Source organism: Cynocephalus volans, chromosome 1, assembly GCF_027409185.1.
Source record: "Cynocephalus volans isolate mCynVol1 chromosome 1, mCynVol1.pri, whole genome shotgun sequence".
NCBI lineage: Eukaryota > Metazoa > Chordata > Mammalia > Dermoptera > Cynocephalidae > Cynocephalus > Cynocephalus volans.
In genome coordinates, this window is record NC_084460.1 from 137,617,613 (window position 1) to 137,645,583 (window position 27,971).

Sequence of the window (27,971 nt, forward strand, 5' to 3'; positions counted from 1 at the left end):
CTAATAAATTTTTTATGGCTGTCCTTTTAATGATGGAGAAACAGATCCTGAACAGGATCTGGCTATGGCAGATGAATTTACAAGAAAACCCAGAAGTCTCAGAGAAGGTTGCATTTTGTGGAGAAGGCAGGAAACATCTGTGAGCACGGGAGAACTGTGGAGCTGTGGTTGGGTGGCCCTGCCAACTTTCCACATTGTCTCATTTACCCCAGTCTGAGGAAGATTCTCTAACACATAACCACACCATATGGGTAAATAGAAGAATGCCTCCCTTCCCTAGCCAGCTGCCTGTCCCTAATAGTTCTGACATGTTTCCTGGACAGGCCCTAATACTCTCACCCAGAGTTGCATCTGGGATTCAAATAAGAATTTTGAGGCTGACCAGTTTCATTCTGAAACGATATCCAATATTTTCCTGTTCAGTGTAGTTAACTATTACATATTACTGGAATTTCCTCTACCAATCTCTAAACCCCTTTGGAAACAGAATCCATGTCACATTTGTGTTTTACACATAGGGATTTTTCTGGTTGTATTTTTAGAAAATGGGATGTTTCAGCCTGGACTAGTTCTAGGCAAAATTGTGAAGTACACAATTTGATTTGTCTGACCTGTGAGACTCCTAATTCTGAATAATATTCTTCCCTTTTATGGCTACCTACTCTTAGGTTCCCAGTATCCTCATATTTTCTCCCATACCCCAACCCCCACCAAAACAAAAGTGCCCCTGTGAAAAGACCTGATAAATTCATTTACACTAGGGAATAAAGTACTATTTCCTTAAAATGTTTCTCTCACTCTCTTCTCAGAAGATTTTTCATTTTAGCTAGTCCAAGAGAGTCTCAGTGGAAGGAAAAAAAAAACAGTGCCTGGGAGACTTCAATCTACAGCTCTCAGGTACTTGTGTAAACATGAAAAGTAAGATTTATAGATTTGTTTGTATAATACCAGTTAGGCAAATACAAATTCAATCTACACATTATCTCTACTAGAATTTAAATATTTCTAGTCTGAGAAAGTCTTGGGTGCCTTAAGTTATAGGAAATGTTTATATACACTCTCTCCAAAACAGTTTCTTTCCTTCCTTCCTTTTTTCTTCCTTTATTCCTTCCTTCCTGCCTTCCTACCTTCCCTCCTCACTTTCTTTTTCCCTCCTCCCTCCCGTACTTCTTTTTTTCCTTCCTTCCTGATTTCCTGCCTTTTTTCTTTCCTTCCTTACTTCTTTTTCTCTTTCTTCCTCCCTCACTCTCTTTCCTCTTCTGACATTTCGTGAAGATCTGCTATGTTCCAGACCTTGCACTAGACACAGAGTATGGATACAAATAAAATGCAAATCCTGCCCTTTGGCAGCTGGCAGGCTAGAGGAGAATGTTGAGAAGTAAGCATATAAAAGAAAACTAACATAAAGAGGATTATAATAAAAATATGAAGAGAAAGGTTCCAAAGAGGAAGTAGATAACTCTAGGAAAAACAGCAATGTTTTAAAAGAAGGTACTGTTGATTGTAGTTCTTGAAAGATGACTAGAGAAGCAGACAAGAAACATACCTGGGGGCCTAGGCAGGAGCCAAGGGCAGCATCCCCAGCCTGGAAGCAGGCAAGGAGCATGCTGAAAACACTACTTCTGTGCAGGTGGCCCACCTCAGCCACTACTACAGCCATGGCTGCTGCAAAAGCAGTTGATGCTGCTGCAGTAGCCACAGCCACCATGCACGCAGGCAGCCCACCAGACACTACATCAACACATGGAGAGTCACAAGCAGAGACTGGAAAAAGAAGAGGATCTCTCTCTCCTTAAAGCCCAGAATAAAAGGAGAAAAAACTGTTCTACCGGATGACCAGACATCAAAGTAGAGATAGTAGAAATACAAAAATCCAAAAAAAGAAAAAAGAAAAAGACACCACCAAAGCAATGCAGTAATTCTCAAATACCAGAACCTATACTACAGGAAACCCTTGAAATGACTAAAATAAATTCTGAGCAAAAACAATTTTAAGGAAACTCAATGAGATATGTGAAGACTCAGTAAGACAACATAATGAAATGAGAAAAAGTATCCAGGATATGAAGGATGAAATTTACAAAGAGATTAACACCTTAAAAAGTAATGTAGCAGAACTCATGGAACTGAAAGATTCACTCAACAAAATAAAAACACAGCTGAGCACTTCAACAGCAGGCTAGAACAAACGAATTTCTGATCTTGAAGATGGTCTTTTTGAAATAACTGGCAAGTGAAAATAAGGAAAAAATAATTTTAAAAACTAAGAAAATCAAAGAGAGAGCTAGCAGAAAACCTTATCATTCAAATCATGGGTGGTCCAGAAAGGGAAGAGAAAGGAAAATGCAAGAAAAACTTATTTAACAAAATAATAGTGGAAAGCTTCCTGGTATAGGGAGAGACATAGACCTTCGGATCCAGGAGGCTCAAAAGATCTTCCAACAAATTCAATCTAAAAAGCTCCTCTACAGAACACATTATAGTCAAACTGGCAAAGCTCAAAAACAGAGATAATTTTAAAAGTGGCAAGAGAAAAACATCAATTCACCTATAAGTCCTCATCAGACTAACAGCAGACTTCTCAACAGAAACTCTACAGGCCAGAAGAAAATGAGATGATATATTCAAAATGCCAAAAGAAAAAAACTGCCAGCCAAGAATACTATACCCAGCAAGGTTCTCCTTCAGAAAGGAGGGAGAAATAGTTTCTTTTCCAGACAAACAAAAGTGTAGGAGCTCACTACCACACGATCAGCCCTGGTAGACATCCTCAAAAGAATCCTGCATGTAGAATCCAAAAAATGATAATTACTAACACAAATACACAATATAGAACAAACTTACTGGTAGAACAAAAATGCAAATGAGAAAGAGAGAGAAACTAAATATTACTACCACAAAAACTGTAATGACAATGAAACAAAGGAAAAACTCTCAATCCCTTTGGAAGGTGATAGGGAAACAATTCATTTTTCTAAAGCTAGCAAGTAAAAGGAAGAGTCAAGAATTTATCCTGGTCTTTCCTAAATGAATTGATTCTCAGGGTAACCATAAATAGCTGAGGAGGAAACATTTCTGTCTAGTGAAGTATCCCAGCTGGTAAATAAAGAGGGAATAAAATAATAAGCATATGGTTTTTTGCAAACCCCCATTGAAATAAGGAATCTAGCAAACGGTCATCAATGACTGCTGACATCACAGAAAGACTATCAAACATAATGGGCCTCCTGCAGCAAGAATATATACCTCTGAAGCTATATCTAACCTGAGTGACACCAAACCTCGGGATCCAGCAACCAATTATTAGGAAATTCAAGATATGTTGGAACATGTGAAATGACACTACTGGGATGGAGCCAGCAAATCCAGACCTTGGGCAACTTTATGGGGTAAAGGGGAAAAAAATAGATGAAGGGGAACCTATAGATTAAAAAAAACTTAAGAGACAGCTAACCTAGCAGCCAGTGCAACGAGCAGAACTTGTTTGGATCCTGACGTAAACAAATCAATTGTAAGAAAGAAAGAGTGAGGGAGAGGGAATTGGAGAAATTTAAACATGTTTAATGTTTGATTAGATTAAAGAGTTATTATTGATTTTTAAAATGTGAAAAAAATTGAGTAATTGGCATCTTACTAAAAAATAAAATAAAAACGCTAGTCAATAAGTTTAAAAAAAGATGACTAGAAATTGCTATTTAGAAAATAGGGGAATAGAAATTCAGATAATAGGAAAAGAATGTGTAAAGGTATGTCAGTTAATAACATGGTGATGTCTGGGGAAAAGCATGTGGGCCATCTGATCAGAGGTAGAGTGTACAAAATCAGGGTAGGAGACAAAGCTGGAAAATTAAAGCTAGGCTACATACTCAGCCTTGCCATCAACAATCACTGTACCCTCTCCAGTATGTCAATTGTGAATAACCCATTTTCTGAACCCTTCTTTTGGTCCTGAGACAGACTGCAAGGTCTCCTAGTTTTCTAGCCATTTCACTGATTAGTCTTCCCTGGTCTGTTGGACTTCTCAGTGTTGGAGCTCCCAAGTCCCAGTCCATCGCCCCTACTCCCTGCCGTTTTCAGTTCTCTATTGAGAGAGGCTCAATGCTTAAGAAGTGCTTAAGAGCTCCCACACAAGCCGAATTGCCTAGTTTCAATTTCCAAACTCTTGCCTTTCTTCATCTATAAAATAAAGATAGTAACAGAACCTACCTGAGAATGTTGTTAGAATCTTAAATAATTTAAGACATGTGTCAAAAAGAGTTAACAGAGCGGCCCTGACTGCTTCACCTTAGAAAGGCTGTCTTACAGTTTTGGCCCTGGGTTGACTTCTGGAAACTTGGATTTTGGGACACACACTGATTACAGTGGCTTATCATGACTAAACTGTTTATGCTAACCATGTGGTTTATGTTGAACACCTGCTATCCTTCTGGGAGTCTGAAATTTTGGTGTGAGCCAGGCAGAGGCTGTCTGTGTCATCAGTCCCTGAGAAAAACCCTGAGCACTGAGTCTCGAACAATCTTCCCTGACTGACAACATTTCATGTGTAACTACCACTCATTGCTGGGGGAATTAAGCATGTTTTATGTCACTCCAGTGACAGGACTCTGTGCCTGGTTTCCCTCAGATGATGTCCCACATGCCTTTCCCCTTTGCTGATATTGCTTTGTAGCCTTTTGTTTTAATAAACCATAGCTGTGAGTCCTCTGAGTCCTGCTAGCAAATCATCGAACCTTGGGGTGGTCTTGGCACCTCCCAATATAAACATGTAAAAAGTATTGAGGTGAGTGTTAGGCATATAATAAGCACACAATAAACACTAGCTATTTTTACGATAGACCCTCTCTTCCTAAGATGAGCCCCTCTTTGTTTTATATGCATCCTGATGATTACCAAGTAGACATCATCAGTTTAAACTTTTCCCTAACTCCAGATTAATATATCAAATTTCATACATAGTATCTGCATTTGAGTTTCTAATGGGCATGTCAAACTGAACATGAACAAAAGAGAACTCAGGTTTTCTGCTCCAAAAATCTCTGCCCTTCATCTTTCCCTGACCATCACTCCACTGCTTGAAGTCTCCAGTGTTTCGTCCCTTTTATAACACTTCTTTATTGAATCCATGAGTAAGTCTTGATCAATTTATTTCCAAAATATATATCAAACTTTAAACACTATTCATCAAATCACCATTACCTCTCCCTGACCTATGGCAGGTGCACCCTAACTAGTCATTCTGCCTTCATTCTTACCCATTACACAGCAGCTAGTATTGTCTATTTAAATCAAAAGCAGAGCATGTCTCTCCACTCATTTAAGCCCCTTGATATCTTCCCATTTTAATTAAAATAGGATCCAAACTTTATGCCATGACCTGTAAATGTCTGCATAATCAAGCCCTGCACACCTCTCTGTTGTTGAATTTGGTGCTTTCCTTGGCTCATTAAAGCCTCCTTTCTCTTACCCCAACCCACCAAGCTGGCTTCCACTTAGTGCCTGAGGATAGGGAGCTCTCTGCCAGGAGCACACTGAATCCAGATTTTCTCATGTCAGACCTCTTATGTCAGACCTCTCAGATCACCCTATTTAAACTGACCAATACTCACTTACTTCCTAGCCAATATTTTATTTTAATGAACTATCATTCTCATATTGTGTTTTTAATTTCAGACTACATTTGTTCATTGTTAGTACATAGGAAAGCAATTGACTTTTGTATATTAAACATGTATCCTGCAACCTTGCTGTAATCACTCATTAGTCCCAGGAGGACATTCTTCCGCCCATACCCCCTGATTCTTTTGGATTTATTTACTACACAGATGATCATGTCATCTGAGAAAATTTTAAGTTCTTCCATTTCAATCTATACACCTTTTGTTTCCTTTTCTTATCTTATTGCATTATCTAGGACTTCTAGTATGGTGAAAAGCTGTGGTGAGAGGGGGCACATCCTTGCCTCGTTCTTGATTTTAGTAGGAAGGCTTTGAGTCTCTCATTATCAGGTATGTTGTTCACTTAAGGTTTTTTGCAGATATTCTTTAGTTTATTGAGAGTTTTTATCATGAATGGATGTTAGGTTTTATCAAATGCCCTTTCTGCATATTGATATTATCAAGGTGTTGGTCCATTTTATGTCGGCTATTAAATTTCTGGGAATAGAGTTGTTCATCCTCCTTGATTATCCTTCCACTGTCCATGGGATGTATATCGATTTCCCCTTTCTCATTTCTGATATTAGTAATTTGTGTTCTCTCTATTTTTTATTAGCTAGCCTGGTTAGAGGTCTATTGCTTTTATTGGTCTCTTCAAAGAACCAGCTTTTTGGTTTTGATAATTTTCTCTATTAAATTTCTTGTTTACAATTTTATATAATTCCTGTTCTAATTTTTATTTTTATTTCGTTTCTTCTTCTGGCTCTGGATTTAGTTTGCTCTTCTTTTTCTAATTTCTAAGATGTAAGCTTAGGTGATTGATTTTAGATATTTTTTGTTTTATAATATATGCACTCAGTACCATACATTTCCCTTTATGCACTGCCTTCACTGTACCCTACAAATTTTAATGTTCATTTTTATTTTCATTTAGTTAAAAATACTTTTGAGTTTCTACTGAGGTTTTTCTTTGAACCACATATTATTTAGAAGTGTGTTGTTTAATGTTCAAGTATTTTGGGCTTTTCTAGCTATCTTTCTGTTATTGATTTCTAGTTTACTTCCACTGTGGTCTAAGAGCAGGCTTTGTATAATTTCTATTCTTTTAAATTTGTTAAAGTATATTTTGTGACCCAGAGTTTGGTCTGTTTTAGTGAATGCTCCTCTGGCTTCCTTCAGGACTTTTTCCTTATCTTTGATTTTCTGTAGTTTGAAAATAACATGCTTAGATGTAGAATTTCTGTCATTTGTCCTGCTTGGTATTCTTTGAGCTTCCTGCATCTATGATTGGGTGTCTGATATTCTCTCTTTCTTACCCTTCTGGTATTCTTTTTATGTATATGGTACAACTTTTGTAGTTGCCCCACAGTTCTCAAATATTCTGTCCTGCTTTTCAGTCCTTTTTCTTTTTTGCTTTTTAGTTTTGAAACTTTCTTTTGACATATTCTCAAGCTCAGAAATTCTTTCCTCAGCTGTGTCCAGTCTACTAGTAAGCTCGTCAAAGGCATTCTTCATTTCTCTTAGTGTTTTTTTTATCTCTAGCATTTCTTCTTGGTTCTTTCTGAGAATTTTCATCACTCTTCTCACATTGTCTATATGTTTTTACATTCTGTCTACTTTGTCCATTAAAGCCCTTAGCATATTCATCATAGATTTTTTAAAATTCCTGGTCTGATAATCCCAATTTTCCTGGCATATCTGAGTCTGGTTGTGATGATCATTCTGTCTCTTCAAATTATCAGTTTTTTTTTTTTTTTCTGATCAGTAAGGGGATCGCAACCCTTGGCACGGTGTGGTCTACACCACACTCAGCCAGTGAGCATACCAGCCATCCCTATATAGGATCTGAACCCGTGGCCTCGGTGCTGCCAGCGCTGCACTCTCCCAAGTGAGCCACGGGGCCCGCCCACAAATTGTCGGTTTTTTAAAAAAAATTTTGTTTTGTTTTTTGCCTTTTAGTATATCTTGTTCTTTTTTCTTGAAAGCTGAATGTGATGTATTGGGTAAAAAGAACTGCTGTAAAAAACTTTTGAATAATGTGGTGGTAAGATATGGGGGAAGAAAAATTGCTCTGTAGTCTCATGATTAAGCCTCAGTCTTTTAGTAAGCCTGTGACACTGGACTGTGAACATCACACCTGTTTCTAAATTCACTCATTACCACCCCTTTGATGAAACAGGATGACTAAAGTAGACTGGAGCTTGGCATTTCCCTTCCCCCCAGGTTAGTTTGGCTCTGATAAAACCCCAGCAGGTTAGCCTATGGTTAAGTAGTTTCCCCTGAGGAGAGATCTTGTTAAGAGTACAGAATGCTCTGAAATTTCAGAATGGTTTTCCTTCCCCCTCCACCTGCCAGAAGTACAAGGGGATTTTTCCCTGATATTCACTTTTAGGACATGATAGAACTCCAGAAGGTAGAATTCACAAAAATGTGGGGCTTTCCCTGTGACTGGGTCCCCTGGAGTTTTTAACTCTCAGTGTTGTCCACAGAAAGCCTCCAGCCATTCATCAATTGCAGTTCAGATGTCCCTGTCCTGGCACTGGTTTCTGCAAAGATTGCTACTTGTGCATTGCTGTTCTAATAAGCTGTGATTCTCTGTATTAACCTGTTAGTCTCTCCAATTTGGGGAGAAGCAATTTGTCCTATGAACTCCTTTTTCTTAAAAATCTAAGAATTAATAATTTTTCAGTCTGTTCATCTTTTTACTTGTTGTCAGGATGAAGTGGTGACTTCTAAGCTTTTTATATACCAGACCAGGAACCAGAAGCTCACCTTTCTTTTTTACAGCATTACTATTCATTCTGAAGCCATAATTCTTTTCTTTTCTTTCTTTCTTTATTTTTTTATGCTGACATATTTGTGTTTCTAAAACCAACTGTGGAGGAATTAAGGAAAAGATTTCAGATTCTTCTTTGTCTTTCTCTCCTTCTTGTCAAAATATGCTCCCGAGAAAGAATTTGATTACTCAGTCAAACTAAAATAAAAATAACTGATTTATTATTTATTTATTTATTTATTTTTTTTCTATACATACATGTGGGATACAATGTTGATTTTAAATAATTGTGTAGAATGGTGGTTAGATCAGTATAGTTAGCTTATTCATCATTACAATATGTAATCACTCTTTGTGTCCATTGAGAGGATTAGAAAACATCGGGTCGAAGGCATAACTGCACTCCCATGTTTATTGCAGCTCTATTTAAAAGCTAGGTGATGGAACCAACCTAAATATCCATCAATGGATGACTGCATAAGGAAATTGTGGTATATATACACAATGGAATACTACTCAGCCATAAAATAGAATGACATTCTACCACTTGCAACAATATAGATGAGCCTGGAGAAAATTATCATAAGTGAAACAACCCAGGTACAGAAAGAGAAATACTGTGTGTTCTCACTCATAACTGAGAGCTGAATCCATAAATAAACAAATGAACAATAAAGAGAGATAGAGAGAAAGAAAGAAATAACAATCATAGTAATACATTTAACTCTGAGGAATTGGAAAATGACTGATTTAATTTATTTATAAACACGAGGAACAAAGATGTATTGGCTGAATTTCAGGCTCAGCTCATATTTTGGTTTCACAATCACTTATCCAAAGTTTTTGTATTAATACTGTTTTAGAGCTAAGATTTTTTGAACTTTAGAAAGTTTATACAGTATATATTTTCTACATTGTATAATACTCTCAAAGGCTTTGAGGCAGAACCATGTAAAAAAAATTGCTTCAGTAAAATGTATGAATAATCACACTAAGTGGTATTTAAAAAGACTGTAAATAGCTTCATATGTTTAGCTAATTTTTTTCCCCAGAAGTACACACTGAACTTAACAAATTTTTTTCTCAGTTTTCAGAGCATTTTAAGGTTGGAATGAGAGAGATAGGATTGTGCAGCAATATAAGTGATTTTACCAATTTGTAAAAATAAATTGCATTTAGTTTCTCTAAGACATTTTTTACTCTTGTGAGGAAAATAGAATAGTTTAGTCAGGCCCCCTGGCCTCAGGTCCGGTTCAGGGTGGTGCAGCACATTCTTTGTAAACAAGTTGTGTGTGGGTGGAGTTAGTGTGCATGCACACTCATGTATCTTTCTAGTTTGTTGCACTTGTGTGTTCTTGAGTTTTGTGAGGCAGTGGCTGGATGGCAGAGCTCGAGTCTAAAAATAGAGCATGTTTACTCTGCTGGCAGCTGCTCAGTTTTTCTTTGGACTTTGCTGGTAGCAGTTGAGTTTCTGAATTTTCTCTTTGGACTGCTTATCTCTTAGATGTGTGTGTGCTGAATAAAGATTACTCTTCCCTCAACCAAGGCTCCAAGAACCTTTTTTCCTGTTACCTAGCTTGTAGACCTGCATGTGAAGGATTTGTAACCCAGTCTGGACAATGGGCTTGGGAGGTCTGTGAGCTCCAGACCCAGTCCTAGCTCTACAACTCTTATATAACATCAATCTGAGTTTTGCACTTTTACATGATACCATTCTAAAAGTTAGTTAATTGCCAATCACAACAATTATGTGAACTTGTTAAGACAAGTGAACAGATATGATGTGGGGAGGGAGGGGAGAGAAGGGGGGAAGAGGAACGGGTAAAGGGTCATGAAAAATCAACTTCAATGTATATTAAGAAGCTAAAATAATAAAATAAAATAATAAAAGTTAATTACATAATGAATAATATTCACTGTTATGTCCATCTACATTTTATCATTGCTTGAATTTATTTATATAATGTAACATCAAAACAACAGGTTAACATGATGGGTTCTTATCTGAGTTGAATGAGAATTAATAAATTTCTGTAGGTTGAAATTAGGTACATTAACTTTCTATGTCTTTTCATATTCAGTTTCTCCAGCTGAATTTGTATAAAGGAGAAACACTTTGAAATCATATAAAAGCCCAGTCCTTCCTTACATTTCGGGAACATTATAGGTAGCATATATTATGGTTAAACACTCAGACTTTGAGTCAGAAACTTTATATAATCTCTATATATGTGGGTGCTCTGGTATTGGGTGCATATATATTTATGATTGTTATATCTTCTTGTTGGACAGATCCTTTTTTCATTGTATAATGGCCTTTTTTTTGTCTCTTTTTATGGTTTTTGGTTTAAAATCTACTTTATCCAATATAAGAATAGCTACTTCTCCTCATTTTTAGTTTCCATTTGTGAGGTATATCTTTTTCCATCTCTTCACTCTTAGTCTGTGTGTGTCTTTACAGGTAAGATGAGTCTCTTGAAGACAGCATATAGTTGGGTCTAGCTTTTAAATCCAATCACTCAGTCTGTGTCTTTTGACTGGGGAATTTAATCCATTTACGTTTAGGGTGGTTATTGAAAGGTATTTTCTTACTCTTGGCATGTTATTGATTTTCATTAGGTTGTTTTACATATCTTTTGTTCCCTTCTTCCCCTTTTACTGTTTGTCTTCATTGTTTTGGTTTTTTGAGGTGGTAAGATATAGTTTCTCAATTGCATTTTTGTTCTACCAGTATGTTTAATTGTTTCTTGTGTATTCATGGTCATCATTATGGTTTTTTGGATTCCAGATGCAGGACTACCTGGAGGATTTCTTGATCAGATTGTGTGGTAGTAAAGTCTCATAGTTTTTGTCTGTCTGGGAAATACACTATTTCTCCTTCATTTCTGAAGGATAACCTTGCTGGGTATAGTATTCTTGGCTGGCAGTATTTTTTCTTTTTTTTTTTTTTTCATTTTTTCGTGACCGGCACTCAGCCAGTGAGTGCACCAGTCATTCCTATATAGGATCCGAACCCGCGGCGGGAGCATCGCCGCACTCCCAGCGCAGCACTCTACCGAGTGCGCCATGGGCTCGGCTCGGCAGAATTTTTCTCTTAGTATTTTGAATATATCATCCCATTTTCTTCTGACTTGTAGACTTTCTGTTGAGAAGACTGCTCTTAGCCTGATAGGGACTCCCTTAAATATGACAACACTTTTCTCTTGATATTTTAAAGATTTTCTCTTTGTCTTTGAGCTTTGCCAGTTTGACTGTATTGTGTATTAGAGAGGACAATTTTAGATTAAATCTGTTTGGGAAACTTTGAGCTTCCTGGATCTGAGGGTCCATGTCTCTCCCTATACCTGAGAAGTTTTGTGCTATTATTTTATTAAATAGGCCTTCCATGCCTTTCCTTTCTCCTCCACTTCCAGAACACCCACAATTAGAACGTTTGTGTGCTCATGGTTGCCTATTAGCTCTCTTAGATTTTCTTCATTTAAAAATAATTTTTGTCTGTCTGAATTATTTCAAGATCAGAAATTCTTTCTTCTGATTGTTTTAACCTACTGCTTAAGCTCTCAATTGTGTTTTTTTATTTTGTTGAACAAGTCCTTCAGTTCCATGAATTCTGCTACATCCTTTTTAAGGTATTAATCTCTTTGTAAATTCTCTCCTTCACATCCTGGATACTTTTTCTCATTTCATTGTGTTGTCTAACTGAGTCTTTTCATATCTCATTGGGTTTCCTTATGATTGTTGCTCAGAATTCCTTTTCAGTCATTTCAAGGGTTTTCTTCTCTATGGTCTCCAGTACTTGAGAATTATTGTATTCCTTTGGTGGTATCATATTTTCTTGTTTTTTCATATTTCTAGTATCCCTACATTGGGTCTGGTCACCTGGTAGAACAGTTACTTCTTCTATTCCTCTTGGAGTGGACTCTGAGGAGAGAGACTTCTTCCTGTAAATGTGTTTTATATTGACTGTTGAGTAGAATGTTTTAGTATTGGTTCTGGGTAGACACAGTAGTGCAGTTTCTATATCTGTATGGGTGCTTTGGCTGTATTCAGTCTTGGAGTTGTGCATGAGTGCCTCTGTGACCTAGGCACTGGAGTAGTTAGTAATTCCTTGCTGATGATAGTGACACTGTTGATTTGTCAAGGACATGGCCAAGCACTCAAGTTTTGGGAAGAAGTGCCTAAGTTACCTGTTATTCTTTGGTTGGGGTGGGTGTTCCTGAGAGGGCTTGTTGGCACCCCAGCTAGCATCCTATTATCCTGATGAGCACACTGTACGTATACTGGAGCTCCTCAGTTTGAATTGATGACCCTGGGTGGGGTTTCTGTTTTTCTTTCCTACAGACAGAGGCTCCTCCTGGTTGGGGGATGGGTTGGTGGTGATTGGAAATTTTCTTCCTTACTCTATTTGGGTATACTGGATTTTTGCATTTTCAAGGGTTTTTGCATAAGTCTTTTTACAGATTAAAGTAGTCACATCTCCCACTTCCAGATGTGCTATTGCATGTGGCAGCACAATTCTCTCTGTGGGTTGGGCCATTGGGTTGTGGATCTCTGATCACTCACCTCTTTCTCTGGGTTCTGATGGTGGTTCTCCTTGTGTATATGCAGTCATGTGATTGGTGGGCCATCTGCACAGTGGCAGTGTCTGCTGCTGTGGTGTTGAGCTGTCCTTGTGGCTACAGTGGCTGTGGTGGACCATCCATGTAGCAGTGGTGTCTGGGGCAGCAGTGGGAGCTGGCCTCAGGTCCTTCACACTCCTGTTTATTTAATCTCATTTCTATTTTTTGATAGACTTTGAGGAAAGTGCTTAAATTCTTCAAAACTCAGTTCCCTCATTTGCAACAACAAAAAAAGTGATGATTTTAGTTATACATTATGCATTACTGTAAGATGAAATAGAGACAAGACTTATAAAGTATTTAGCATCATTTCTAGCAGGGTCTTCAATACATTTTAGTATTATTGTTGAAACCAGAATATCCTCTCAGGCTAGTTGTTTCCCTGACAAAACAAGTGAACAGCATAGATATTTATGAAACTACCTGGGTATTTCTGTATAGAGTTGCCTGCATTTGTTCTAAAATATTAACATAATTTTAATTTCCAAATCTCCCTTAGTCTACTAAATTAGGGTTTTAATGTGAATGAATGTAATTGTTATAATATTCTAGGAATATTCTAATATTTTAAGAGAGAAAATTATGAAAGTATAGGATAAATATATCAGTTGACTTTTGTTGCGTGCATACCATCCGAAAACTTAGTGGTTTAAAAGAAAAGCTATCATTTATCTTACAATCCTCTGTGCCAGCACTTGGAGCTGTGCTCAGCCAGATGGTTCTTCTGGTTTCACCTGGACTCACTCATGTTATTGCAGTCAGCTCTCAGGTTAACTGGGGACTGGCTGGTCTATGATCGGTCCAGCTGAGATGGCTCATCTTTACCCCTACTTTGTCTCAGATCATAGAGCAGCCAAGCCCGGGCTTGTTGAAATAGCAGTTGAAAATAAGTAGGATTGTGCGAGGCTTCATGAGTCCTTGGCTCAGAACTGTCATAATGATATGCTACTGCCCAAAGCAAATCAAAATTTCAACTTTGACCCAAGGGGAGAGAAATAGACTTTACCTGCAAAGTCACATTTCAAAGGACGTAGACACAGGGACAGGGAAGACATAAAGCCATTTTTTAATCAATGTATGTGAGTAAATGTGTATAATTTTGCTAAAATTACAAAACCTTTAATATAAACATCAGGAGCATAAAACAGATTTATGTTGAAAGATGAAGAAAAAACATGGGCTTCAATTGTAAGAAAAGTAGTGATTTGGTGTTTGGAAAATATGGGAATAAAAATCTAGCATGGGTAAAAAACTGGAATTTAGAAAAAGAAAGACTGCATCTAATCTTTACTTTCTTTGTGTATTATTAAGAAGATTGAGTAAAGACAATGTTTTATCTAATCTGACTTAGCAGAAATGCAGTCCTCAGCTTATGCATGAGAAAAATTTCTGTACGGGCAAAGCTTGCCCCAGTTTAGTGGAATGTGAAAAAAGCCAAATATTTTTGCAAACAGAATTCTTATAACACTTACTCTTTCCTAATTATGTAGACTAATTCATCTCTGCAAAGACACTAGAGATTAATATTTATTTTATATTATAAGTGTTTTTAAATTAAAACACTTTAGTCCCTTACTTGGAATTGGAAAATTTTTAAATGACAACACAGCCTACCTAGTGATTACCTGATGGTAAAATTAAAATGAAGCAAAAGGAAATGTTCTTTATTGTTGATCTAGATGCATCTCTAAGCCTAGTTTCCCTATAAATAGCTTATTTTTGCTACCAGACACATTGGCTTTTCCTAAATAAACAAGAAAATCTGTCTCTGATATGGGATTAATGCTTTTTAGAGATTCAGAGGGGTACATTCATTTGGGGAAGGAGGTTTGCAAAACTATTGAATAAATGCCTAGTGTATTTTCTGTTGTAGATAAACCAAATTTAACACTGAAAATTTATCTTGAATAATACTTGTAACTCTGGACTTGATATGTATATTTAAGACCATGTGAAGGTCCAGAGGAAAATCCTTACACACTGATTGCGTTTCTTATTCCATTGCAGTTTCTCTCAGTTTTAGTAAGAAAGAATATTTATTGTTTAAACATTCCATGAACAAACTCCTGAAAAAATACTCATGCCGAAAGTGTTACATTTGCATCTCCTCTTGCTATGGGCTTGCTGCTCACAATCCTGTCTATTGATTCTGTACCTGGGCTAACTCTTCTCAGGTACACCCTGTTTAGTTTTTTCTTACCAGTCACCTCATTCATTCATTCAGTTATTCATTCATTCTTTCATCAATTTAATCTTATTTTGAGTTCTTTATTTCTGAGATATTTATTAGGTACTATTCTCCATTAAAATATAACTTGGATACTGTATTACTCAGGATTCCTTAGAAAAACAGAAGCAGTAGAACCTATAGATAGATAGACAGACAGAAAGAAAGATAAATAGATAAGGATACTTTAAAAAATATAATTAAAAAATAATACAAATCTTTTCATTAACTTTTTGAAGTACCATTGTGTGTGTGTGAGAGAGAGAGAGAGAGAGAGAGAGAGAGATTGAAAGAGAAATTCATTATCAGAAATTGGCTCATGTGGTTATGGAGGCTGGCAAGTCTAAAATCTGCAAAACCATTGTTCCAATTGGAGTCTAAAAGCCCGCTGTAGAACCAGGAAGAGCTGATGTTCCAGTTTGAAGGCTGTCAGACAGGAGAATTCGCTCTTACTTAGGGGAGAATCAGCCTTTCTTCCTATTTAGGCCTTCAACTGATTGGATGAGGCCCACCCACATTATAAAAGGCAATTTGTTTTACTCACTGTACTGAATTAAATGTTAATCTCATCTAAATCACCCCCCACAGAAACAACCAGAATAATGTTTGGCCAAATATCTGGTCTCCTGAAAGCCTGGTCAAGTTGACACAAAATTAACAATCACAGCCATTATTCTTTTAGAGACCTTCTCTCTGCTTTCTAACATTTCAAACAGTTAATCTGATTAGTGATGCTAAACTAAGAGGATCACTGTGTTTGCTGAATTATGTTCCCATTATGTTGCTGTGCACTTTGGCAAATGTCTTCTGGAACCAGAAACCTTATCTTCCTCACCTAGCCCAAAAAAGTTAGCTTAGGGGAGAATTGCAGGCAAAACAGGGGGAGAGGCCAATGGCACTTACAGTCAGGTGGACTATACAGTAGTACCTCTCAATGTTCAAGCTGTAGAGAGATAGTCGTGATTAGCTGTCTACCTCACCTCTTGTAGCATGTTTTTTATGATGTTTTCAAGTGAAACAAAATCTCTCCACAGAAGCCTATCTTCTGTTTTTTTAAGACACCAAATGCTTACATTGAATGTTTTTTTCTGTCCATTATAAATGATAAAACTATGCCAAGTGATTAACAATTCTTTTGGGACTACTATAGGATGTGATGTAACTTAGAGATTAAGAATTAAGTCTCTGGAGTTAGACTCTCTGGTTGTACCACTTACTAGTAGTGTGAACGTCAGTGTATTAGTCAGGGTTCTCCAGAGAGACAGACCAATACAATATATTATATAGATGACAGGGGATTTATTAGAGGAATTAGCACATGCAATTTTGAAGAAAAGTCCCACAATAGGCCGTCTGCAAACTGGCTGCCGGTAGCATGGCTCAGTACAAGTCCGAAGTTATCAGGATTAGGGAAGCCGATGGTATCCTTGGTGTAAGTACTGGAACCCAAAAGCCGAAGAGACTTCAGCTCTGACATCCATGCACAGGCGAGAAGAGTGTATACCAGCTCCAGTGGATAGAGAGATTCATCATCTTTGTTTTTTGTTCTATCTGGGTCCCCAATAGATTGGATGGTTCCCTCCCACATTGAAGGCGGGTCTTTCTCACCCAGTCCACTGAGGCTCTCATGCTAATCTCTGCTGGAAACACTCTCATGGACACACCTAAAAAGATAGCTTTACCAGGTTTCTCAGCATTCTTTAATCTAATCAAGTTGACACCTAGAATTAACCTTCACAGTGGGAAAGTTAACTTCCCTGTGCTTCCATTTCCTTGACAGTGAAATGGAGTAAAGCTGAGTCACCTTAGGCTCATAGTTAACCTCTCTGAGTTTGAGTTCTACCAAAACAAGAATAATAATAATAATAATATTGCCTAAGGTAGTTCTAAAAATTAAGTATAATCATATCTATATGATTATATATGTACCTAGTGCATCACAGATTATTATGACCACCCATTGTTACTGATTATGATTATAATTATGGTTAAAATCAGTGAATAAACACTATAATATATCTACATATTTAAAGGTCATATTAGAATCACCCAAGTGTCTTTTCAATCTGCAATATGTCCTTTAATACTTTCTGCTCCTAATATCCTAAAATATTCTAACATCTCATCACTATAATAAGGCACTGTTGCTGAGTATGTCAGAGTTCTCATTAATATTGGTCTAAAAAATGAGAACTCTTACAAACTTGTAAATGATATTTTTAAAATGTTGTAGGCCACAGTAAGAAAGCTTAATATTGAATTTCTTATGTAATCTATTGCCTCCTGGACAATGCCCTGTTGCACTTAGCCTATGCTATTCAGTTTGCCTGAAACATTGTTTGTGTTCTTACTGCACTTACCACCACCTGACTTTTACCTAACTGCTACTACTACTCTTTAGGCCTCAGCTTGCTTTCTTCTGTGATGCATTCCCTAACACCTTTCTTACTGTATTGTCCAAGTGTCCCTGAACTCCCAGGACCCTTGCACTTTCCTTGCAATGGTGATATACTACACTGTAATTACCATTTTCTTTTTCTTTATTCCTCTCCAGGATGTAAGCTCATGAGAATAGAGGCCCTGATTGTGATTTTAACTGCACCATCCACAATTTTGAGGTCCCAAAACATGGAAGATACTCAATGAATACATACCACATGAATAATATATATATCTTAATAAAATTCATCATTAAAAGTATGGGAAAAAAGCCATAATTGTGAAGATCAATAAATGCTTTTGAAGTAATATTCTAGAGGACCATAAGAAAACTCTATCTTTATGGAACAAACATTAAAAAAACAATCCACTACTTTAACTATAAAATTAAATAAAATTTATATCTTATCATTTGGTAAAAAACTTGTCAGGCTGGCCAGTTAGTTCGGTTGGTTAGAATGTAGTGTTATAACACCAAGGTCAAAGGTTGGAAGACCCATAAAGGCCAGCTGCCAAAAAAAATTATTATGTTGAGACATTACTCTAGCTTATAATTTTATAGTCATCTCTTTACCTTGTCACAATTTAATCGGTAGCCTGTTTTGACCTCCAGATGTATTTTCTTATATATATAATTATTTTCAATTTGGAATTTAGGAGAATATTTTGAGCTTAAGTATAATAATTCATAGCTGCTAAATTGTTCCCAAGATTTATATTTCTGATTTGAAATCTCCCTACTATCATTTGTTAGTTAGGCTAGGCTAGTGTACCAGTCTAGGGCCAATTAGGAGCTAGATAGAAACTACCCTGTGATTTGAGGAGGGCATGTTTAATAGAGCAACTATTGAAATATAATATGGGAGTAACATTAAAAATGTAAAGAGAGCTCTGAAGGGTATTCTAGAGCTGGATGAGAATACATAAAGGATAACTTAGAAGACCCTCACTCCCAATAGCTGGAGTTCAGATCTCATTGGAATAGGTGTGGTTATAATCTACTCGATGGCAGGGACACTTACAGGGCTGTTCAAGCCAGATCTGGTCCAAAGTTGCCAGGGAAGCAGGAAACAGCCCTCAAGGTGCAGGTAGGTGGAGCCAGGCTGGCAGGCAAGCATGAAGAAGGAGTCAGGTGTTAGCAACCCCATTGCTGGCAGTGGCATATGGCCTGGTGTGTAAGGTGGCTGTGTTGGAAAGGCTGCAGGAAAAACTCTTCTAAAGTGGGTAAGCTAAGGCTTATGGGTGAGTGCTCAGAAGGAGACAGGAATGGAGCTGTCAGAAGTCACCAGGCCTCAACCTGGGCTGCAAGGTTGCTGAGGGACTATACATTCTGGTTGTGCAGTTGGGGCAGAATAACACTGGATGTGTACACATATACACACACACACACACACACACACACACACACACACACACACACACACACACACACACACACACACACACACACTAAGATGGTGGAGCACTCCAGAAGCAGGAAGAGAGATCCCTTTCTCTTGCAATATGCCTCTACTGACAAAGTGTAACATCTTGCACACTGTAAAAGGAGAAATTGTTAAGAATCCAGGTTATTATGGCAGAGCCAGCAGTAGGGAATAAATTTGGAGCTGGAAGGCAATAACCGGTAACTGACATAGTCTTCTTGGGCTACTCAATTTCTATGTGCACTCTCCTATGTACCTAGACTATACATACTGTAATAAGTAATAAATCCAATCTTTTAGTGGTTTATCAAAATAAGATTTATTTAATATTTCTGTTTATTTCTTACTTCATGCAGAACAGGAGGCTCTGCAGCACAATTGTCCTTCCAGAATTAGGAACTTAGGGTGCTTCCTCTTAGAACTCTGCAACCTATGTGTTCTTTGTTTCTAACTGTGGAGAGAGAGAGAGAGACAGAGAGAGAAGGAGACAGAGAGAGAGAGAGAGAGAGAGAGAGAGGAGAAACATTCATTCTTAACTGCTTTAGAAGATGTGACACATCCCAACATCCTTTGCTTTTGATGTTCCATTGCAAGAATTTACTGCATGACCTCACCTAGAAGCTTTGTGACTAGGAAAATGTAAGGAGTGTACAGAGATACTTGTGGTCACCAGTGGTTTCAATCACAATTTGTCAAATATATAAACATAAATTACTTTTGATGCTACAACATGCACAATATATTGATCGAGTGAAATAAGACAGAACCATAACCATAACGGTGTACATAGTTCTGGTGTTTTCACAACATGAAAAATTTATGGCTTAGTACAAGATGACAGTGCTGTTTTCTGAATTCTACCAAGGGGTTTTAGTTCCCCTGAGCTGTTATTTATTGAAAAATACTTCTCATGGGTGTGTTATTTAATGGACACTTGGTCATTTGTTTCCAAGAAAAGAGAAATAGGATTTGGGGTTTTCTGATTAAAAAACACAACAGGAAATTACTTTTAACTTGCAAAAATAAAAAATAATAAATTTAAAGTTAGTCATATTTCATGTAATACCCATTTTACTTCAAACTGTTTCTTAATAAAGTCATTTGCAAACAAGAGATGTTAATAAGAGCCAAATAAAACAATTTCTAGAAAGATGCCCATATATTCTGAGTTTGTCATGCAATTATGCCCAGAGCACACCTCACTACTGACTTTTGCTCTGCAGATTCATCGATTCACACTTTATAAACAGAAGGCTGAGCATGCTCAGTACACTTAAGCTCAGTGGCAGAAATACACAGACCTATGTTTTAACATCTCTAAAGTAACATGTCACAGTAGGAGAGCATCTGAAAATATTTATTTTAAAAATATAAAAGTTAACAGAATTGCTTTATCTAGAAAAGTAACTAAAAATATATGTACCAAATGTCAGTACTTCTTATAAGGGATAGTGAAATTATGGGCGATTTTATTTTATTTTTTCTTGCTTGCTTTACTTTTCTGTATTTTCAAAATGTTTGTACTTCAAAAATAAAATACTTAGGAATTGAGATAACCAAGGATGTGAAAAATCTCTATAATGAGAACTATAAACCACTGCTGAGAGAAATTAGAGAGGATACAAGAAGATGGAAAGATATCCCATGCTCTTGGATTGGAAGAATCAACATAGTGAAAATGTCCATACTACCCAAAGTGATATACAAATTCAATGCAATCCCCATCAAAATTCCAAAGACATTTTTCTCAGAAATAGAAAGAACTATCCAGACATTTATATGGAATTAAAAGACCATGCATAGCCAAAGCAATGCTGAGCAAAAAAAATAAAGCTGGTGGCATAACACTACCTGACTTTAAGCTGTACTACAAAGCTATAATAACCAAAACAGTATGGTACTGGCATAAAAACAGACACACTGACCAATGGAATAGAATAGAGAATCCAGAAATCAACCCACACACTTACTGCCATCTGATGTTTGACAAAGGCACCAAGCCTATTCACTGGGGAAGGGACTGCCTCTTCAGCAAGTGGTGCTGGGATAACTGGATATCCATATGCAGGAGAATGAAACTAGACCCATACCTTTCACCATATACTAAAATCAACTCAAAATGGATTAAGGATTTAAATATACACCCTGAAACAATAAAACTTCTTAAAGAAAACATAGGAGAAACACTTCAGGAAATAGGACTGGGCACAGACTTCATGAATACGACCCCAAAAGCACAGGCAACCAAAGGAAAAATAAACAAATGGGATTATATCAAACTAAAAAGCTTCTGCATAGCAAAAGAAACAATGAACAGAGTTAAAAGACAACCAACAGAGTGGGAGAAAATATTTGCAAAATATACATCTGACAAAGGATTAATATCCAGAATATATAAGGAACTCAAACAACTTTACAAGAATAAAGCAAGCAACCCAATCAAAAAAATGGGCAAAAGAGCTAAGTAGGCATTTCTATAAGGAAGATATACAAATGGCCAACAGACATATTGAAAAGTGCTCAACATCACTCAGCATCCGGGAAATGCAAATCAAAACCACACTGAGATACCATCTAACCCCAGTTAGGATGGCTAAAATCCAAAAGACTCTGAACGATAAATGCTGGCGAGGTTGCGGAGAAAAAGGAACTCTCATACATTGTTGGTGGGACTGCAAAATGGTGCAGCCTCTATGGAAAATGGTATGGAGTTTCCTCAAACAATTGCAGATAGATCTACCATACGACCCAGCTATCCCACTGTTGGGAATATACCCAGAGGAATGGAAATCATCAAGTCGAAGGTATACCTGTTCCCCAATGTTCATCACAGCACTCTTTACAATAGCCAAGAGTTGGAACCAGACCAAATGTCCATCATCGGATGAGTGGATATGGAAAATGCGGTATATCTACACAATGGAATACTACTCAGCTATAAAAACGAATGAAATACTGCCATTTGTAACAACATGGATGGACCTTGAGAGAATTATATTAAGTGAAACAAGTCAGGCACGGAAAGAGAAATACCACATGTTCTCACTTATTGGTGGGAGCTAAAATTTAATATATAAATTCACACACACACACACACACACACACACACACACACACACACACAAACCGGGGCGGGGGGAGAAGATATAACAACCATAATTACTTGAAGTTGATACGACAAGCAAACAGAGGGGACATTGGTGGGGGGGAAGGAGGAGAGGGAGGAGGGAGGGAGGTTTTGGTGAGGGGCAACAGTAATCAGCCACAATGTATATCGAGAAAATAAAATTAAAAAAAAAAAAAAAGAGGTGATTGGATTGTGAGGACTCTGTCCTCGTGAATGGTATGGGTTAATGGTTCAGTGTATTATCAGGGAGTGACTGGTGGCTTTATAAGGAGATCAAGTGAGCACATAAAAAACTCTCTTCCCCCTCATCACCATGTGACACTGTGGATCACCACAGGACTCTGTGGACAGTCACCACTAAGATGTGCTCCCTTGACTTGGACTTCCCAGCCTCCAAAATTGTAAGAAATAAATTTTACTTCTTTACAATTACCTAGTTTCAGGTATTCTGTTATCAGCAACAGTAAACTGATTAATATAGTGACCTTATAAAAGAAGCCCAAGGGAACTCGTTGGTCCTTTTCACTATGTGAGGACACAGAGAGAAGGCAACATCTATGACCCAGAGAGTGAGCCTTCATCAGAAGCCAAATATACTGGTGCCTTGATTGTGGACCTCCCAGCATCTAGAACTATAAGAAATAAATTTCTGTTGTTCATAAAAAAAAAAAAAAAAAAAAGTTTGTACTTCTTTGTATTTTTTGTATTTTACAGTAAACATTGTTTCATAATTGGAAAAAGATAATAAATGCTTATGTTGATATGTGAGACATATGTGTCATTATGTTTTATGAATGTATGAAACATTAAGAAATCTCACCTATATCAGGAGCACTATGCTCTGGTACTGATTGCATGATACAAGGTATCTTACAGAAACCAATAATACTTCTTTGGAGAATTTCAAAAAACACTTACAAAAGTAAAATTTACTAATGAATGTGCCATATAAATATTTAATACTATTAAAGCATATATTGAGATTAATTTGGCCTGTATGTATATGGGGTAAACAATGATTTTTAAAATATTACATTATTCCACCATAAATATGAAACTTCTCTCCACTTATTTATGCCATTTTTATTCCTCAGTGGAGTTTTACAATATTGTCTAAAATTTTTCTTTTACTGATTTTTAGATTTACTTCTCATAGTTTTGGAGGCCATTGTGAATTGAATGCTTTTTTTAAAGGATTATTACATTTTCAACTTAGTTGTTTCTGATATTAAAAAATGCTAAGCACTTTTGTAGATTGTATCATGCACATTTACTGAGCTCTATTGTTACTTTCAATATTTATATATAAATTCTCTTGGATTCTCCTTGTAGACAGGTATATATTTGGGGTGTAATGACAATTTGGGTTCTTTCTTTGTATCTTTATCTCTTTAACTCTTCTCTCATTGTGTTAACCAGCCTTTTGAGTAAAATGTAGAAGTAGTACTGATTATGTTTCTCTGATCTCTTATTTTCATGGGAATACTTTTATAGTTTGATGATTGACTATACAATTTTTGTGGTGTTTTGCCCTATATTCTTTATTAAGTTAAACAATTTACCTTTTTCTTTTTTTTTAATCCCCAAGATGGCCACCTAGAGAGGTCTGGCTCTAGTCTCTGCATAAAAAGAGACCAAAACAACAGACAAACAAAAATATTTTGCCTGTAACCTGAGGAAACACAGGGCAGAGCATCAGGAGAGTGAGAAGATTCTTGTGAAAAGTGTGGAAGAAGAGAACGAACGGCACATAGAGAGCAGAGTAGGGCATCCAGCCTCAGCCCCACCACAGGGACCAGCTTGGAACCAGGCAGAGAGAAGGTAAGCTGGAAAATACCCCAGCTATTATCACCACCACCACAAATGCCCATGATCCCTGATTTGTGGGAGTCCCTCCAGTATTTTTGGGAACCACACCTGAACTCACTCAGCTCCTGCTCCCCCGAAAGATGGCAGGCAGACCTGCTGAGTGGGAAATCGGCTAAAGTACAGTGGTTCCCCACATTCGTGGCCTGCCTGTACAGCCTGTGGGAGTTGAACCCACAAGTGCCTGCACAGCCTACAACTAACCTGGTAGCAGCCCTGCCTCCTCCTGGGACCCTCCACATACTCACACGTGTGCCAGCAGGGCCACAACCCTGGCTATTTGGAGCCTAGACCCTTGTGCCAGAGCTGATGAGCCTCAATCCCTTTGTCTGGAGGCACTGCCTGTGTTCTACTGTGCTCACGTGGGTACTTCTGGGGTCAGGGCACAGGCTTCCTGTCGCCTAGGAAAGACACAGTGACCAATACCCCAGAGTCTGAACTCACTCAGTACCCTTTCCCCCTAGGCAAGCAGGCAGACTGGCTGAGCAGAAAACCCACCGGAGTGCAGTGGTTCCCCACATTTACAGCCCACCTTGCATAGCATGTAGGGGCTGGTCCCACGGGTGCCTTCATGGCCCACAGCTAGCCTAGCAGAAGCCCTGCCTCCCCCTGTGACCCTCCATGCATTCACATGGGAGCCAGCCGGTCCAAAACCCTGTTATTTGGAGCCTAGACCCCTGTGCCAGACCCAGTGATCCTGAGTGCCTTTGTGTGGAGGCCCTGCCTGCATTCTACTGTGCTCACTCAGACACAAATTGGACCAAGGTCCAGGCTGCCTGGATCCTAGGACAGACGGAAAGACTGGAATCCCAGCATCTGAACTCATGCAGCACCCCTTCCCCAAGGCAGGCCTCTATAGTGCTGCTGGGCACAGCTGCACCCTTACAGGTTCACATAGGCTCAACAGCAATTAGGTAGCAGCTTTCCCTTCCTACAGCATGCTTCCAGAGGGCTGCTGGGTTTTGCCTCATTCACACAGGCTTGCTCCAGGCTCAACTCTGAGCCAGTGGCCCACTACAGAGCTCCCAGGACCTGTTGCCAAAGTGTATAACTGCTACCTCATCAACAGTGGACCAGGTAAGAGTTCTGACAGCCCAAGGCAGGCCTCTACAGAGCTGCTGGCCTTGGTTGTACCCTTACAGGCTTGCATCAGGTTCAGCAGCTGATCAGGTGGCCACCTTTAGAGCTTCCAGGCCCTTCAACAGCTGTGTACACCTACTCCCAAACCAACAGCTGATCAGGCAGCTGCTTTTCCTCCCTAGAGCAGCCCTCCAGAAAGCCAATGGGTCATGCAGCATCCACCAAAGTTGCTCCAGGCTCAAAAGCTGAATCAGTGTCCCTCAGCAGACCTACGAGGAACTGCCACAACAGTAGACATCTACCCACTGACTGGCAGTGGATCACCCACCTCAACAAGAAATCCATCCCATCAAGAAATCTCTCAGGGCCCCTCTGCCTAGGCCACAAAGGCACCCACAGACAACTCTAAAATTGAATATAGTCGAAGAAGTCACATGAAGACTGCATTACCTCACTTATGCAGATCCAAACTTAAAATAACCAACCCACCTGTCAATATACAATACTTCTACAGGAAAGAATCTCCCAATTCAAAACCCTCTTCTAGAGTTAAAACAAGTGACTACACCACCACATGCCCTGATATCAATGCAGAGATTTGAGAAGCATGAAAAAACAAGGAAGTTTTACTTCCCCAAAAGAAGACAATTCTCCAATACTAGATCGCAAACAACAGGAAATTGACTTATTGCCTAAGAGCAAATGCTAAGGAAATTATTCCAAAGGGCAATACTAAGGAAACTGAAAATGATGGGTGAAAAAGTAGATAGAAATCACAATGAAGACAAAAAGAAATTCAGTGACATGTATAAAAAATTCAATAAAGAGATACAAGTAATAATAAAAAAAAATCAAACAAAAATCCTGTAACTGCAGAATTCATTCAAAGTAATAAAAAAAATACAACCCAGAACATAAACGGCAGGCTAGAACAAGCAGAAGAAAGAATCTCCAAACTAGAATACAGCATTTTTGAATTAGCATGGTTGGACCAAAAGAAAAATAAGAATTTTAAAAAATGAAGAAAACCTGAAAAATCTTTCTGATAACCTTAAGTCTACAAACATCTGTATTATAGTTGTACAGGAAGGGGAAGAAAAAGGAAAAGGCATTGAAAGCATATTTAATGAAATGATAGCTGAAAACTTCCCAAATATTGGGAGGGAGATGGTCTTACAGATCCAAGAAGCTCAAAGATCCCTGAACAGATTTAATCTAAAAAGGACTTCCTTGAGACAAATTGTAGTCAAATTATCAAAGTCAAAGACAAAGAAAGAATTCTAAAAATAGCAAGAGAAAAGCATCAAATTACCTATAAGGGAGTCCCCATCAGTCTAACAGCAGACTTCTCAACAGAAAATCTACAGACCAGGAGAGAGTGGGATGACATATTCAAAGTGCTAAAAGAAAAAACTGCCAACCAAGAATACTATATACAGTAAGCTTTCCTTTGTAAATGAAGGAGCAATAGCATCTTTCCCAGACAAACAAAAACTGTGGGAATTCACCACCGAAAGACTGACCCTTCAATAAATCCTCAAGGGGTCCTACATCTGAAATCAAAAGAAAGATATATGTCACCATAAATACATGAGAAAGAAGAAAAACTGCTACTAGAACAGATATGCAAATGAGAAAGAGAAAGAAAATGTATTTTATCACTACAAAAAAAACACCAAACAGAAAAGATAAATAATGAAAGGGAAAGAAAGGAACACAAGAAATATAAAACAACCATAGAGAAATTAATAAAAAGGCAGGAATAAGGCAATACCTTTCAATAAGAACCCTGAATATAAATGGACAAAATTCCCAACTTAAAAGATATAGCCTCACTGAAGGGATTAAAAAACTAGACACAACTCCATGCTGCCTATAAGAAACTCACATCACCTAATAGTGAGGGATGGAAAAAGACATTCCACATAAATGGAAACCAAAAATGAGCAGGAGTTGCCGTACTTAACATCAGATAAAATAGGCTTCAAACCAAGAATATAAAAACAAAGAAGGACACTATATAATGATAAAAGGATCATGTAGCAAAGAAATATAACAATCATAAATAATATGCACCCAACATCAGAGCACCCTGATATATAAAGCAACATGTTATTGGATCTAAGGAGAGAGATAGACCCAAACACAGTAATAGCTGGGGACTCTAACACACCACTCTTAGAATTTGACAGATCATCTAGACAAAGAATCAGCAAAGAAATATTGGATTTGAATAACACTGTAGAACAAATGGACCTGACAGACATATACAGAACATTTCATCCAACAATGACAGAATATACATTTTTCTCATCAGTACACAGATCATTCTCCAGGATAGACCAAATGTCAGGTAACAAATTAAGTCTAAGCAAATTTAAAAACATTGAAATCATATCAAGGATATCTCCAGACCACGATGGAATAAAATTAGAAGTTAACAACAAACAAAACTATGGAAAGAACACAAATTCGTGGAAATTAAACAACATGCTCCTGAACAATCAATGGATCAAAAAAGAAATATAGCAGGAAATCAAAAAATTCCTTGAAGTGAAGGAAAATGCAAGTACAACTTACCAAAACTTATGGGATACTGCAAAAGCAGTACTAAGAGGGAAGTTTGTTGTAATAAGTACTTACATTGAAAGAATAAAAGGACTTCAAATAAAAATTATAATATTAAATCTCAAAGAACTAGAAAGACAAGAACAATCTAATCCCAAAACTAGTAGATGGATAGAAATAATTAATATCAG